Source organism: Plutella xylostella, chromosome 12, assembly GCF_932276165.1.
Source record: "Plutella xylostella chromosome 12, ilPluXylo3.1, whole genome shotgun sequence".
NCBI lineage: Eukaryota > Metazoa > Arthropoda > Insecta > Lepidoptera > Plutellidae > Plutella > Plutella xylostella.
In genome coordinates this window covers 11,204,462-11,220,814 of record NC_063992.1, presented here as the reverse complement: position 1 = coordinate 11,220,814, position 16,353 = coordinate 11,204,462, and positions in this window count along the sequence as shown.

The following is a 16,353-nucleotide window of genomic DNA, read 5'->3' as shown; positions in this document are numbered from 1 at the left end:
GTATAAGTAAGTATACTCAGTAAGAGTACGAGTTTCAATACAATGACAATTCAAACATTCTTAACAGTATTGGGCACAATGTGAATCATATTATTTTTTAAGAGGAGATTCATTCTCCGATATTGGCCACCCTGCTTGGGAATTAATAACCAAAAACGTTCTTTGATTTATAAACTAAGTACTTTAAATTCTGATCCTTTTCTGAGTCGCTCCTTGGTTAAGGCCATTCACTTGTAACTAAAGTTTAACGCTTACTGAAATCTAAACATTTTAAAGTTCACATTGAACTAAAGTAAGACATATATTTAACTTCTAAATAACTTGAAGCTTAATATTATAAAGTATAACTTCAGAGAATATACATGGGTATAATCTTCGTTAGCTGACAACTTCACTATTCATATTCGGTACTATATTCGACCTCAGACTACTGATATACTCAGTACAAGTTCTACCAACTTTCACGATATCTAATTCTAATATTTTCGAATTATCAATCCGACGAGAACTATAAAATGTTTGGTAATAGGCAAACTGTTCCTTTTGAACATGTGGTATAGGTATATTCTTTAGCTCATAGCTTTTCAACTGGTTATTCTAAATTTCAATGGGTAGGTAGTGTAGGTACAAGCAAGAGCATCACCTGAGTCTGTACTACTTATCATCAAATCAAAAATATTTTCTGGGAAATCCTTCATTAAACTTAACCATATTCAATAGGCAATAAAAAACAAATTTCTTTGCAAATTATTTACACCGCAACAATGTAACATAACAAAGAAACGGCCGGTGGCGCCAGCGCGGGCGTCTCTTGTCTACTCGCCTCGTACAGTTAGCTTACTGTGACTTGCTCCTTTACAAGTTTCATTTCATTATAAAATTGTAGAATTTGTGCTTCATTTATCAAGAATAGCATTAACTATGTAACATCTATGCAGTCCAATAACTTGTAAGCAACCACTTGATTGTCCCGATGGCGTCTAATTCAATCACTAAATATCTGAATCTGAACCATAATAAGTGCCAAGAGTAAATTACTCACACACGCTAAGATAGATTACTAAAAAATTCACTAAATATATCTATTCTGTATTACTCAGGAAAAATATATACTGTGTGAACAGATTGCAGTCTACAATACCTAAATAAAATTTATCAAAAAAATTATCTAAAAGTCACATTTCGGTGACCTGACTGTACTTTCACATTATATCCGCATGAGAAATAATAACTTCAAATCTGACTTCGCCCATTTGCTGGTCTAATTTTGATCAATCGCTAACTGCAAACTGGCATACTCCAACATTCCAATCATAACAGCGAAAATCGTTCGTATATCGTTTTTAACTTTAACTAAAGCATGTAACCTTTAAACTCACATTCTATAGGCTTACTTCAATTTATATTTATATTTTCATCAAATACTCAATAAGTAATGCTTAAAATACTATTGACTACTAATATAACAGCTGCACCAAACTAATTTACTTGTATCTTAATCTTTATGTATATATTTTCATTAAAACCTTTTACGAGTCTCAAGAATAGTCCCCAATTTCTCTCAAACAACTAAAGTATTCACTGGTGAACGTTTATCATGATATTTCATAATACCTTTTCTTGTATTTTGCAAAACCCTTTTGCAGGGAAAAATAAATTATACACCCAAGTCAAACAAAGCTGTAAAACTGGACTCAGATCCCAGCATCTCCACCATGTCGCGAACCGCCATAATTATGGCGATCACGAATTGTCATGATACTATTCAATCATAGGTAATATTTAAGAGATGTAATATGAGGTTGTGATTCTTGTAGAATAGGCACAGGAAATCGTACCCTGCCGGACCGTCTCATATGGTAACGTTGTGTTCATACTATAAGAAATGAAATTAAAATAAATACGAATATGCCAACTCTCACCGGGTGAATCAAATCGGTGCACTGTGGTAACACAGCCTATATTAAAACATTACACGCCAATCACATACATCCACTCTCATTGCCATTACATTGCACTAAAGCTTCAGACTGCATAATATATGTCAATAGCATCCTCACTTGCCCCGCCTCTTGGCTGAAGGCCGTAATACACGTACCTGCACTACGATGCACACGCGTATACGTTTACTATCATCAACTCATGCCCCGCGTCTTCGCTAAGGGACGTGATACGAGTACCTGCACCTCAATGCACACCCGCACACGTTTACTATCATCAACTCATGCCCCGCGTCTTCGCTAAGGGACGTAATACGAGTACCTGCACCTCAATGCACACCCGCACACGTTTACTATCATCAACTCATGCCCCGCGTCTTCGCTAAGGGACGTAATACGAGTACCTGCACCTCAATGCACACCCGCACACGTTTACTGTCATTAGCTCATGCCTCGCGTCTTCGCTAAAGGCCGTAGTACGCGTACCTGCATCGCAATGCACACGTGCATACGTTTATCATTCTTTCATCATCTATCACTCTCTCATATCATGTTTCGTCACTATTAATGATTTATAAACATTAAATGTCGGTTCTGTAGATACCGACGAAGGGCCTCCAACCACCCCTTATAGCCCTCCCTGACCACACAGTATATTCTCTTCTCACTCTAGTTAAACATTTACCCAAGTCACAGTAGTCCACTCTTATTTGGGGTACGACTTCAAATTACCGTATGCTTAACGACATACCAACATTAGCATAATCAATGTCAATAGCAATCACAATTCAAACACCAAGAAAATAAAGTATAAAATGGTTTCCACTTGTTACATTATCTCCATAGTTTCGTTACTCATTATAAACACAATTGGTCCATCAAGGAATAAAGTGTATAACTTATCAATCATAAACGAGAGATAAAAAGTAAGTAGAAAGATCACTTAGCTGTACTCGCTGTAACTATTGTCTGAACCGGGCCATCACTCCCGCCTCGGCTCCACGTGCCTGGTCGCCTCGGCTCCGCTGCGCCGGGTCCTCACGATCCCACGGTACTGATAACTCCCTCACTCTGACCGTCTGCTCACCGCGGCTGCTCACACAAAAGTGGCGCTCCACCACACCCGTCGAGTCGCCCCGTATTCACTTCTACCCACTAGTTACCGATATAAATTTTAGGCTCGTCTACACTATTGAAAATTCTACTCGATTTAAGTGAAGTCGAAATGTGATTCGCGATCTTTCGCGACAATATGTAAAACTCATAGCGCCTCCCGTTTTTGGGTGAGGGGTAATAAAGATGATAGGCGAGTTAGTTAATCTGCTAATATTGATCATCTTGCCGAGTAAACTTAACCGTAATAGCTAGAGCTAACCCGAGTGAGGTTTTAACTTTATTTCATTTAACGGAATCTCGGTTGTTGATCCAACACAAATAAGATAAGATCTGTGGTGTTTCGCTATTGTTTTATGGAGCTGGATTGTATGGGGAAGAACAGAAAATTCCTTCTTTTAACTTAAATTAAGTAGGTATAAAAACTGTAACTGAAACGAATTAAGCAATATGATTTTAAGCTATGAAAACTTTACATTGATACAATACAATACAATAGAATATAACTTTATTGAACAAAACACACAACATACAATAAATAACAAAAGGAGTAAGCACAATAGGCGGCCTTATCGCTAAAAGCAATGTCTTCCAGGCAACCTTTGGGTGAATGAGAGACTTATTGAGTAGAAGAGGAAGTAAGTAAGTGTGTACACGTATTGCATTTAAATACTAGTGATATTTTTTATGTTTTAATAATGATAACTTAGGACTACAAACTTTTGAATTCCCACAGAAATCAAACCTTTCATATTCATATTCATACGGAACAGGCTTAAACAACCTAGCTTCTGGACTATTAAACCCTAAAAGTGAAACTAAACCGTTCCCGTTACAGCTCTACTATACAGCTTCTGGTAATTAAAGTAGATCTGTGCGAGTCTTGTCCATCCATCACGGCGCGACAGGCACTTAGCGCGCGCCGGCCGCCGGACGCGCCCAATTGTCCGGCATTTTCTACACTACTGCCTCAAAATACACTGGAAGAGCCGCCCAATAAAATTTGGTTGTAAAAGAACGTTTTTTAGTGTAGGTTTTGTTCAAAGAACGCGATTCGTGAAGTTTTTATTGTTTTGTCCAAGCTTCTTTGCAGTTGAAGATTCGTTCATAAGATTTTTGACTGATTTATGATCGTGGATTTCATTTAAAATACCTACGAAATGTAAGTGATTGAAACCATTATGTATGTAGGTGTTATGTAGGTACGAGTATGTACTACTTACGACATAAAAGTACATAGGGCTCATTATTTCATATGATATATTAATTATAATTCCGTTTAAATAGGACAAAAGCTAATAGTTATTTTATTTCTTCATTTCAGAGTTGGCCCCAGATTGAAAGTGGTTTGGCTATTCACTAAACAGATTTTCAGCCAATTTTCGACATTGTTCTCCGAATAATCCACAAACTTCAATGTTGTTTGAAAAATAATTTACATAATATTTCATAACAGCGTAAAGCTCAGGATAGTTTCACGGCATTAGCATACAAAGTTGTTGTGGTTTCGATCCATAAAATTGTATAATGTAAATATAATATTAAGTATTATAATAAACATTCTATTAATGGTAGGTACACATTATTATTAAAAGACCAGAGCTTGTGAGGAAATCTACGTCTTATACATGTATATAGGGTGTCGCATTAGTCAACGAACAACATAAACCGAAACAAACATCTCAATACATTTCTAAGAAAAAATTTATTGAGAGACAGACTTACAGGTAATCAGGGACCAGACAGGGACGTACCAATACCTAAGGGATCCGTTTTTATTTTTGGGGGTACTTAAGTAACCCTATAAATAGGGATAGGTAGGATAGATTTTTAAGAATGTAAGGCGTAGCGTTGGGCCTTTTTTTCTTAGAAATGTATAGGTACTCGTATATTATACCGTATTTCATGTAGGTGTACTGAAAGTTGTCACAAGTGTGTTGTTTCACACACGATCATATAATTTTTAAACAAGTTTGTTATTGACCTTATTTTATTAAAATATGCACGCTTTATGCAATCATATCTAAAGCTTTATTCTGTAACAGGTTAGAAGCGAGAAAATAAATAATTATGCGTAACAATTGTTAACGGACCATTATGTAGGAAACTCCCATCCTATTATTGCGAACTTGTTTTGACAACGGTTTTCGGGTTTTTTTATTTTATTAATGTATATGTTATTATTTTGAATAATTATATTGAATGGCTGTTCCCGCAAGCTTCGCTTCGCCTTAAAAAGCCTTCCCGTGGGAATTCCGGGATAAAAAGTAGCCTATGTTCTTCCTCAGGGTCTAGACCATATTTATACCAAATTTCATACGTTCCGTAGTTTTGGCGTGAAAAAGTAACAGACAGACAGACAGACAAAGTTACTTTCGCATTTATAATATTAGTAGGGATTTGATAATTATTAAGTACATCGAAAATGTTACTTCGTTTTGAGTTCACGTTACACCCGCTGGTACTCACCCAGCCGTTCTGCATATCCTTCTAAACATACCACCATATTTCTCAAACCTCTCGCCATCACCCTTAATTTACCCTCTAATGCAGTGTTTTTCAACCTTTTTCATGACGCGACCCCCCTGGAATAAAAAAATATTTCGCGACCCCCTTGACCCTTTCGGTTTTATATCATGTATATGTGTATGTTACAGTATTCACAATATTCATTCCATACGACGTATTTATGGTCTCCATGATTAGGATTCGAAGTAGTACGCATACTTATCGGATTTAAAAACACATTATTTTACAATTACACATCGGATACGTGTGGCCATGTACAATTGTACATAGGTACGTACGACTAATGCCATTGCGACCCGGAATTTCTTTTTTGAAACTAGCTTTTTTGAAAATAGTTTTCAATGGTGAAATGAAAATAAAAAGACAAAATGCCTGGGTTTACAAAAAAAAATATAATTGTGGTCGTCGTCTTTGTTCCAGGCAGGAAGGCCTACCACGCTGCGTTTGCCTATTCGTGGTCTATACTCGAGAACTCGTTTACCCAATGGTTATCGGTTCTTCGGCAGATATGACCAGCACATTATCACTTCAGCTTGCATATTTTGTCAGCGATGTCGGTAACCTTAGTCCTCTGACGGATAACTTCATTTCTGATACGATCCATCAGAGAAACCCCAAGCATAGCTCTCTCCATATCACGCTGATCGACTTTAAATCGGTGGACTATAGTCCTACCGTCAGTGCCCACGTCTCTGCACCATACGTCATCTGACTGGCAGGACGCACTGGTTGAAATCTTTAGTCTTCAGGCTTTCAGGGATGGCCAAGAAGAATATGTGCTGACAAAGTTTTCCGAATGAAACCCAACCCAGTTGGATGTGCTTTGCAGCCTCCTTGTCGAAGTTGCTTATGCCTAGCCGAATAGTCTGCCCGAGGTAGACATACTCTTGCACAACTTCGATTTTTGTCTCACCAACGATCACCGCGGTTCGATGTGAGCATTGTACATGACTTTCGTCTTGTCCAAGTTTATACCCCGAAGCCTACACGTTGGGAAGCAGCATTTAGGCCACTTCCATCATCCAGCTGAGTTCCTGCAGAGATTCTGCCATAATAACGATTTCGTCCGCGAAACAGAGAGGTGTGACATGTACTCGCCATTTATACATATGCCATGTCCATTGTCCAGCGGCATCGGGACTCCTCAACTCCTCGATATAGCGCCAGTCGATTTTAAATCTCTGCAACGCTTCCAAAATTGCCCATGTCTCGATGGAGTTGAAGGCGTTTTCATAGTTCACAAAGGCTAGATACAGAGGTTGATTATACTCTTCGGTCTTCTGTGTAATCTGCCTTACGGTGTGGATGTGGTCTATTGTACTAAAACAGATCCATGATGAGATAATTTAATTAATAAAAAACAAGCTCAGCCTTCGCATTTAAGAGTATTTTTAAAGTCTTTCTTAATAAATTAATACTATGTAATTGTCTTTATTGTTTTTTTACTAAAGTTCCCAGTTTTTTCGCCCTTTGGCGACCCCCCTACAGAAGCTTCGCGACCCCCCAAGGGGTCGCGACCCACAGGTTGAAAACCACTGCTCTAATGTCACGCTTATGCAACCTATAGCTCTATAACGACACTAACGCAGACATTTTGTTAAAAACTGAAGGCCGGTTCTCTTCGTGAATAACAATGTGATTTCCGAAGACCGCTCTCTCGGAACAGGTAACACCGTCAATCGAGTTCGACGTGACAATATATCAAGTGGCATTACTGGTTGAGAAATTGTCGGCAGGCGACTTCGGGCGGAGGCCACGGACGAACGTGTGGAGCTGATCAGGGAGCTCTCCCGGAGCCTATTCTCGTCCTAAAAAAATTATGACAAGCAAATCGCAAACTGTCATTTTCCATTTAGGGTGGCTTGCACCAAAAAGTTAATCAAAATTAAATCTATGATCTCTTGTTCTGAAATTATACTGCAAGCACCCTGCCCTGCCCTGCAATATTAGGAAGAATTCAAGCTAGGAAGATTCAAGTTAGACTTAAGATACACCAGGCTGCCTAGGATCTTCGATCAGTAATTTTCACATATTCACAAACGATAAATGTGACGTTTTGGAGAAGGGGTGCTCCACATTCCTTCTATTTTTATAATCGCTCTTCCTCCACGTCCATGGCAGACGCCCCGACCCCTCCACACATCGCCTACGTCATACGAAAAAATCGCTAAGTAGAATAAACGAACCTTAAGAAAACGTCTTTTTTCGAGGCTCCCCTCACGAGCTCCCTGCATCGATCGTGGGGGATGTACTTGGAGACTAGAGAGGGTTACTCTATACTAACGAAAGACTGAGAGCTGTTGTGCAATCGGCACGTTTAATACAACGAGATAGAGTCGTGGCTCGCGCAACAGTGCTGCAATACTTAATTTTTCGTCATATAGAGTAACCCCCCAGCAGCTTCCTGTCGATATCTATTCCGGGGTTAGGACGGATTTGAATGTAGATTTCCGAACTACTTCGAAGGTTTTCGGAACCGTTTATGGATCGGTGTTTCGGATGTTGCTCTTTTGTTGCTTTAAGTATATAACGTCACAGTGTACCTACCTACTCCAATTTCAGAAGCACTCATGAACGATAAGGTAACTAGTACCCGAAGCCTGCAAAACTAAGAAACCAGTGTTACAACACTAAATTCAGTTAACAAATAAGGGTGAATTTCCCGCGGCCAAAAATTGCGTGGCATCAATGAAATCGGTACTAAAAAACCAAGTTATAATTTTGTAATATTTTTTTCCGGTTAAGTGAAATAGTTATCTATGTGTAGCACTAAATATTGTATTAATAGGATTAATGGATATTTTTAAATAAAATATTAAGGGTCTGTTTCACAATGTCTGGTTAGTGGCTACCTGACGGATAAAATACATGCTGTCACTCTCTGTTATTATTTTTTAGACAGTGACAGCATGTATTTTATCCGACAGGTAGCGACTAACCAGACATTGTGGAACAGGGGCTTAAGCTCCAAATCTTTAAGTGCCGTGTACGTAACCACGTTTTGTATTATTCTTCATTGATGAAAAAATATTGAGTATTGATAGTTAAACTTAGTTTCATTTGATACATTAATAGTTAAAGTATTATCACGGAATACATTTATTAAAATATTTAAAGAATATAACGAACGGTAAGTGAAAATTAATGTGTCCTAGAACTTCTGTTCATCGCCGTGTCCTAAACATGATCAAGGATATTGTTTTACCTATGAACTTGGGTGCCCCTCTGAGTGCGCTAATCGTTTTTTACAAGTGTCGCCTAACTGCTAGACGTGGCAGGAGGTTCATCGGTGCTCGCGTTTTTGCGCAATAGTGAAAATCAGTAAAATTTTTGGGGACTGGACAATTTTTCTTTCATTGCCGTGGATAGATATAACTTCTATAAAATTAGGTTTGTCTTCTAGAATAAGCATTCAAAAGAAAGCTTTTTGAAAATATTTACCTTATAAAATGTTTATTTCTTCGAATAGTTAATACTTTTTTAGTTACTTATATTTAATGCCTTGGTTTTCATCGCCATGCTTTCATTTCCGTGGCTTCCGTGGTCAATATTTGCTATGGCAATGAAAAAAAAAGCCACGGCAATGAAAAAAATTTCATTGCCATGTCTTGTTAAATAATTTGTATTCATTGCCGTGGTTAGGTTATTCATTTCCGTGGCCAGGTTATTCATTTCCGTGACTTATGTTTTCATCGCCGTGGTATGTATGATTAGGCAAAGTAACATATCTTTAAAATCTTTTACCTGTAATAAAGGTAATACCGATCACTGACATTACCTACAGGACTAGTCAAATTACCTCTTTTTGCAGTGCGTTAAAACGGGTGCGTATCGCGATGTATAAAAACGAAATATATAATATTACATTAATAATAATAATCACAATATAATTATAATGAACGCTATGTATAAATAAGATCGGTGGTAGCTCAGTCGGGTAAGCGCCCGCTTCCCACGCCAATGATGCGGGTGCGAATTCTGGCACTGACATGTACCAATGTGTTCCTTTGAATTTAAATACAATGTATACCATCACTCTTACGGTGAAGGAAAACATCGTGAAGAACCCTGCATATCTACCTATAGATTTAGCACATCTAGATAATATGTGAACCCACCAACCCGCTGTGGACCAGCGTGGTGGGAAATAGTCCAAGCTTAGAAAGGCAGCTTAGACCTGGGGATATGCACATTGCACAAAGGTCCCATTCGAGAGAGCCAGGTGCAGGTACTTACACCTCCCACAGATAGTAGAATAGAATATAATAGAACAAACATCTCTGCAGGAACTCAGCTGGATGCTAAGTGGCCTTAATGCTGCTTGCACCGTGTAGGCCACCGTATGAACTTGGGCAAGACAAAAGTCATGTAGAATGTTCACATAAAACCGGAGCCGGTGATCGTTCGTGAGACAAATATCGAAGTTGTGCAATAATATGACTACCTGAGGCAGACTATTTGGCTAGGCAGAAGCAACTTCGACAAGAAGGCTGAAAGGCGCATCCAACAGTCTTCAACCATTGCGCCCTGCCAATTATGACATATGGTGCATATACGTGGACACTGATGGTGGGACTGGTCCACCGATTTAAAGTCACTCAGCGTGCTATGGAGAGAGCTATGCTTGGGGTTTCTCTAATGGATGGTATCAGAAAAGAGGTTATACGTCAGATGACTAAGGTTACCAACATAGCTGTGAAAATATGCAAGCTTAGGCAGGAATCTGGTAGTGGCTGGATTCGGAAGACCGAGGACCGAGTGTGGTGGCGCTCCTTGGGAGAGGCCTTTGTCCAGCATTGGATGATTATAGGCTGATGATGATAACATGTACATTTCATATTTTTATACCAATTAAAATATACTATGATTTAGCATAAAGTTCATAAAATATTCTATCATATCACATAATCTGTTAAATTACACAACACCATCAAAACCTCTAGCACCACAACCTAAATATAGGTGCGATGACGAGAAAAGCGAGGAGGAGCGGTTAAGTGCACATGTTCATCAAAAGCGAAGCGGGGCTACATGGGGAGACGCTCTATGTTTAGGTTTTGGTGCAAGGAGTTTTGACTGCGTTATTATTATTGGCGCTTTGAAGGGAGACGCTTAGCTGACCAGCATGTGCACCTAACCGCACCTATCTTTATATTTTGGTGCTAAGTGTTTTGCCGGTGTTGTGTAATTCAGCACAGATTATGTCATATTATAGTAGGTATATTTTATGAATTTTACATAAAATGAACAGTATATGAATTGGATATTATACCTTATGAAAATATAGATGTTATAGGTAAGGTTTATCATATGTTGTGAACGTTATTAGTGTGAAATGAAACATTTTGTTTTATACGTCGCAATACGGACCCTTGCATGCACAATGCTCCTTAGAGAATTCCATACTATATTCATACTGTCGTTCTTTCTTTCGTTCCAATATCTATCCAAATATTTCTGCCATACATACCTGTCTAAGTTTGCGTTTCCCACACAGTCTTTTTAAAAAATTGCAGCATTCTTTCATTTCCATTGAATACAGTTCTTTCATTGCCGTGGAAGTTTGTTTCATTGCCGTGGGCCTTTGTTTCATTGCCGTGGACGCTTGTTTCATTGCCGTGAACGCATGTTTCATTGCCGTGGCACGAAATTTTTAATCATCCGTATCTCATTCAGTTTTTAACATATCTGCTACCCATTTAGTAAGATCACTAACATTAACAAAAACTTTAATAAAAGCGTTTTTCTAATATAAAAAACCTTAAGATAAAAAAGTCCACGGAAATGAAGATTTTTTAGGACTTGTTGAAATCCACCCTAAATCAAAAACTAGTAAACTAGGCATATAGCCAACCACATATTACTTACGTAGTTTTCGTTTATGATTTTTGTAAATTGTTTAGCATAAAGTCGGGCTCACGCGATGCCGATGTGCTCGGGGCTCAGACAGACCTGTCACCGAGAAAACTAACCTATAAGTTCAGTAATATTGGTTTAAATTGTTTCATGAAACATACCTTGAAATAATTATAATCTTTTATTTTCACTGTAAAAAGTCATATTTTTTTCGCGAACTTACAAAAAAATTCATAGAACAAAAATGGTTCAGATTGCCCCTACCCCCCTGTGTTATACAAACCAGACAGCCGTTGTTCTCCTACCTGCGTCACATCAATACTTAATGAGATAATCCCCGCCACACCTACTTCAACGACTGCAACTAACTGTTGGGCCCAAAACAAACATGTCACACAATTAACACTAATCAGTAAGTAGAGCAATCGTGTAATTAGGTACAGTTACACAGGGTGAGTCTTCTCACAAGGTCTTAACTTATAGGTCGTAAGAATTAAAATCACTTGTCTTTCCCTGACCTTTGAAGCCTCACGTGGGCCTATGCGTGTAGGACATGTACTGATTGAGTTGAAGCCTACTGAAGGAGGCACGCGATGATATGTCGCCTGCCGTACCGTGTCAGACCGGAATAGGCAGACATTTCACTTTGTAATCGAATTCACTCTATCAATGTGGCATAGCTTTTTATTTTTACCGTGCCCTTCGGTTACGTAGAAGTACCTATTACGTGGAAATCCCAGGATTATAATAACCGAACCAACGTTAAAACCCCCGACGTTAAACACTATGTAGGTACCTTATGTACTTTCATACGTTTAAATGTACTGTACAAGTCACCCTAAAAGTAGCATTATTACTATTAATCTAGTTTTGATAAAATATGCCTAAGAACACTCGGGGTAAAATTACCTATAATCAAAAAAACAAATCGAAATTGAGTTTAGCGGTGCCACACACAGATACTCAGACTGTTACTTATACCTGTTAAACTTATAACACCTCTCTTTTTCACCGGCCGTTAAATTCCATTGCTATTGGATATTGTGGTAAATACAGGGTATAGGTAATAAGTCATAGGTATACATACCTCCACTAGGTCTAGCCTGCTAGGCATTATCACTTCAATAAAGACTAATATTTTTTTATTTATTTTAGTATCAAATTCTATGTATGCGACGGGATTTCACAAGAGTTCTACGGCCTTACCACTAAAGTAAAGTTAGTGAGTTTCTCAGTTCTAACCTTAGATTAACAATATAGGAACTGGCAGAATACGAGTACAAGGCCCATGTATAACCGAACATCAAAAATGAACGGGTTTTTAAATGCCTTTAAAAATTCTATCACCGCGGCCTTTTTGTGTTCTTTCATAAAAAAACAAATAACTCTGTGGTTTATTGTGTACTGTATGAAAATGCAGAGATTAAATAAATATTTTCTAATCCTGTGTGTTTCTATACACACATAGGTACTTAAGTTAAGCACAATATTTACTGAAAGTGAAAACTTTATTTGCAGATTTGTTAGTTTTCAAAAATAAAGCATTGTTTTCTTATTTTTTTTATATTTACATTTATTAAGATTGATCTTTCTCGTCAAGGGATTTGACGTTTGTAATAGTTAAAGTTAAATGGTGCAACCCACCCTAAGAGTATTATAAATTATGTATAGAGTATGACTGGAAGAACGCCGAACGTAAATAGGTACACACTCGACCAATGTAAAAAATCCAGTGACATAATATGGAACGTCAATGGCACGCCAGGAAGGCGAGGGTAGGTGGAACTATTTCATTGCTCCTGAGCATCTCCTGAGTGTACATCGACCCGCTGTCAACACAGAGGCAAAAGAAATTAAACTAACCAGCCAAGCACATGTAGTTTGTGAAACTTTCAGCGCGGTCCTGCGAGCGTTTCGCGCCAATTAAATCTGGAAGTTTGAGAGCAGTCGGCGTGCCGTTGGAAAAATAGTTTTATTTTTGGTCGGATAAAGTTTATAATAAAATGTGGAATCCGTGCAGAGTCGTGTTAGTTATTGCCAGCGACTGTCCGCGCCAGGGCGCCGACTACATGCCGGGTGTTGGTAGTAGACCCGCGCGTTATTCTGTGCACCCGCCTCTGATGTCGCCTGCCTTTGGTCATAACGCAATGACCAATAGTAACCATTTTGCAATGAATTTTAAAACTTGACTACAGAGGCTATCTTCTTGCATTCTGGATAAAATATTGGATGAATCTCTCGAGGTGAATTGTGTCAATGATTTTAATAAGCTACCAGAATTCTCATTTCCTCCCCAGGACTGGAAAAGATTATGGAAGAATTATTGTAATTTTCAATTTTTTTATTAATTAAACACACACACACACACACACACTCACGCCTTGTGCTAATGTACTCCCTTGCGGGGTAGGCATACCTACGTGCATTGTTGCACCCACTTTTCGCCAGAGAGAGCCTGTTATGTTAGTCCCAATGTAATAGGGGGCGGGCCTATTGCCATTTTACGGGCACATCCAAGACCCGAGAACAAATATCTGTGTTTAAACAAATATCTGCCCCAGCCGGGAATTGAACCCGGGACCTTTAGATCAGTAGTCAGGGTCACTAACCACTACGCCATTTGGTCGTCTATTATTAATTAATATTTATTTAATTAAAATTAACAGTATAAATTAACGTTTAAAAAAACACAACAGTCATAAAACCAATGGAACCAATGCGTAAACTTACTAAGCAATCCCACAATATTAATCTTCAATTTTGAACTGCTAACTCTTTCTGTACCTATGGAAAATTAGAGCAAGATTGGTTAGAAATTTCAGCCATAAATCATTTCCCAAATTGATGTCGATCGCAAAGGTGTGTTGGGACTGTGTACATAGTGTACTGTGCACATACCTGTGCATCCGCTAACAAGCTTCCAACAGGAAATTTACGTTGAAATTCGCCACATAATTTCCTCATTTCTAGTCTAAATTAAGTTGTCTGTTGAATTACCCTTGGAACTAAAGCTCGGGGTTTTAGAAGTAATTTATAGTCAGCTCATAAGCACCGCACTGCTTAAAGAGTGCTTCGGTCTTTGGCTTTTTTATTTTTTACTACAAAGGGTTTGCTTCGTAGCACAAGCATTATTTTAATTTTAATCAGAGTTTTTCCATAATCGTTATAAGTAGAGGTATATAATGAACATAATAAGTATTTCCGACTAGACTCTACAAAGAAACTCAAGTACTTACCCCGTATTTATTATTAATACTCGTAAATTTCCGCAGTTTGTTTTTTCATTATAAAACTGAAAGCATCAATGTATAATTATTAAATCGTCAGGCCGGCCGGTGATGATAATGATATATATACCTACATAAATTATTTCAAAGTCAAATCAAGTCTTGTTAAAAACAATAGATTCCTACCATTGACAAATACACAATGTAACTTAAAATTGCAATAGAAACAAGTGAAAATACATAATAAGTAATTTCTGAGACTTACGTGGAATATCGTACGATTGTTAATTCATTTAGAGCTACCAGTTAAATAAGAAATATCCTGCCATCTTTTCACCCGTTGCATAGTTATCGTCTTTGGACTCTAGTCGGTACGGGTGAATATTTGATTTGTTAGACCTGTATTTCCTGAAGCACTATAATTTATGCAGTAAACCCGATGACGACTTCCCCGCAACTTAAATAACAAACATATTAGAGAAGAAGGAACTTTCATGAGTTTCACTACGTTACCCCAAGTTTGAATCTCGTCAAGTTGTAATGAAAACACGTAGGTATAGTGTGTGCTAAGGGAGAATGGTGCTTACAACTTGGTAATAAGTTCTTGCGCATGTTTACACAAGTACCTTTGTGAGATCAAGTGTTGAACATCATTGTACCTGCCTCTTCTTGGTATTAGGGTGCGAATTGGCACCGGACTACGTGACGTTACAGAACGTTGCAACTGGTCCCTATGTATTTATTTATGTCGTAAAGCGTCATGTTGCTACATAACTATAGTCCCCAGTTACATTGCGACACGTCGTATGCTACAACCCCATGTCGCCGGCCGTCAAACTTCATCTTTAGATGGAATTAGCGGTATCACGTACCGTACACCCCCTAATAGATTGATGACATCTGATTCCAAGAACTTGCTCGTGTGTGAGGCAATTCTACACGCAATAAGGCGACATCGTTTTTTTTACGCTTCAATTAAATAATTAATATCTTTATCAACTTCAAGTATTTTGTTCAGTGAATCATTAAAAACAATAGTGGAAGTGTTCATTTAACTATATTTGTGACTATTTAAGAAAAAACTTCAATGGAAAGTGCACAATTCTCAATATAAATACCCAAGTAAGTGCAAAACAATCTCAGCTAAAACCGTATGATTGAAACGCGTAAGCGACGCGTTATGCATGGCGCTTACGCCCTTCTCGCCACAAGCTTTTGAAGACCGGCATTTGCGATAAGAGATACCCGTTATTTTTATTGCTGTCGATTACGAATACGAGTTAATTGCTTAATGTTGCGCTGTTTTTGAAAACTCAATCAATTTATCTAAAAATCTGCGATGTCGGAACTTAAACTAAAATGGGGATGCTGTAATCAAGGAAAGGAAGGGGATAAATTTATTAAATGTAGTCGTTGTAATAACATATTTCATCCCGAGTGCCTGATTGAAACTTCCATTGATAAGTACGACGTGTGGATTTGCTCGCTGTGTATGAGTCTAAAACCGAAGGGAGGCAAGAGGGACGATACCCCGGTGCACCCTGCGACTCCGTCTGAGCAAGATAAAGGTGTAACCAAGAGATCTAAAAAGAGGTTCGCGCCTTCTTCGTCACCGGAATCGGCCTCGCAGCAATCTCCGCTGAGTCACGAGGATGTGAGAGAAATAATTAAATCAGAAATACACAGCT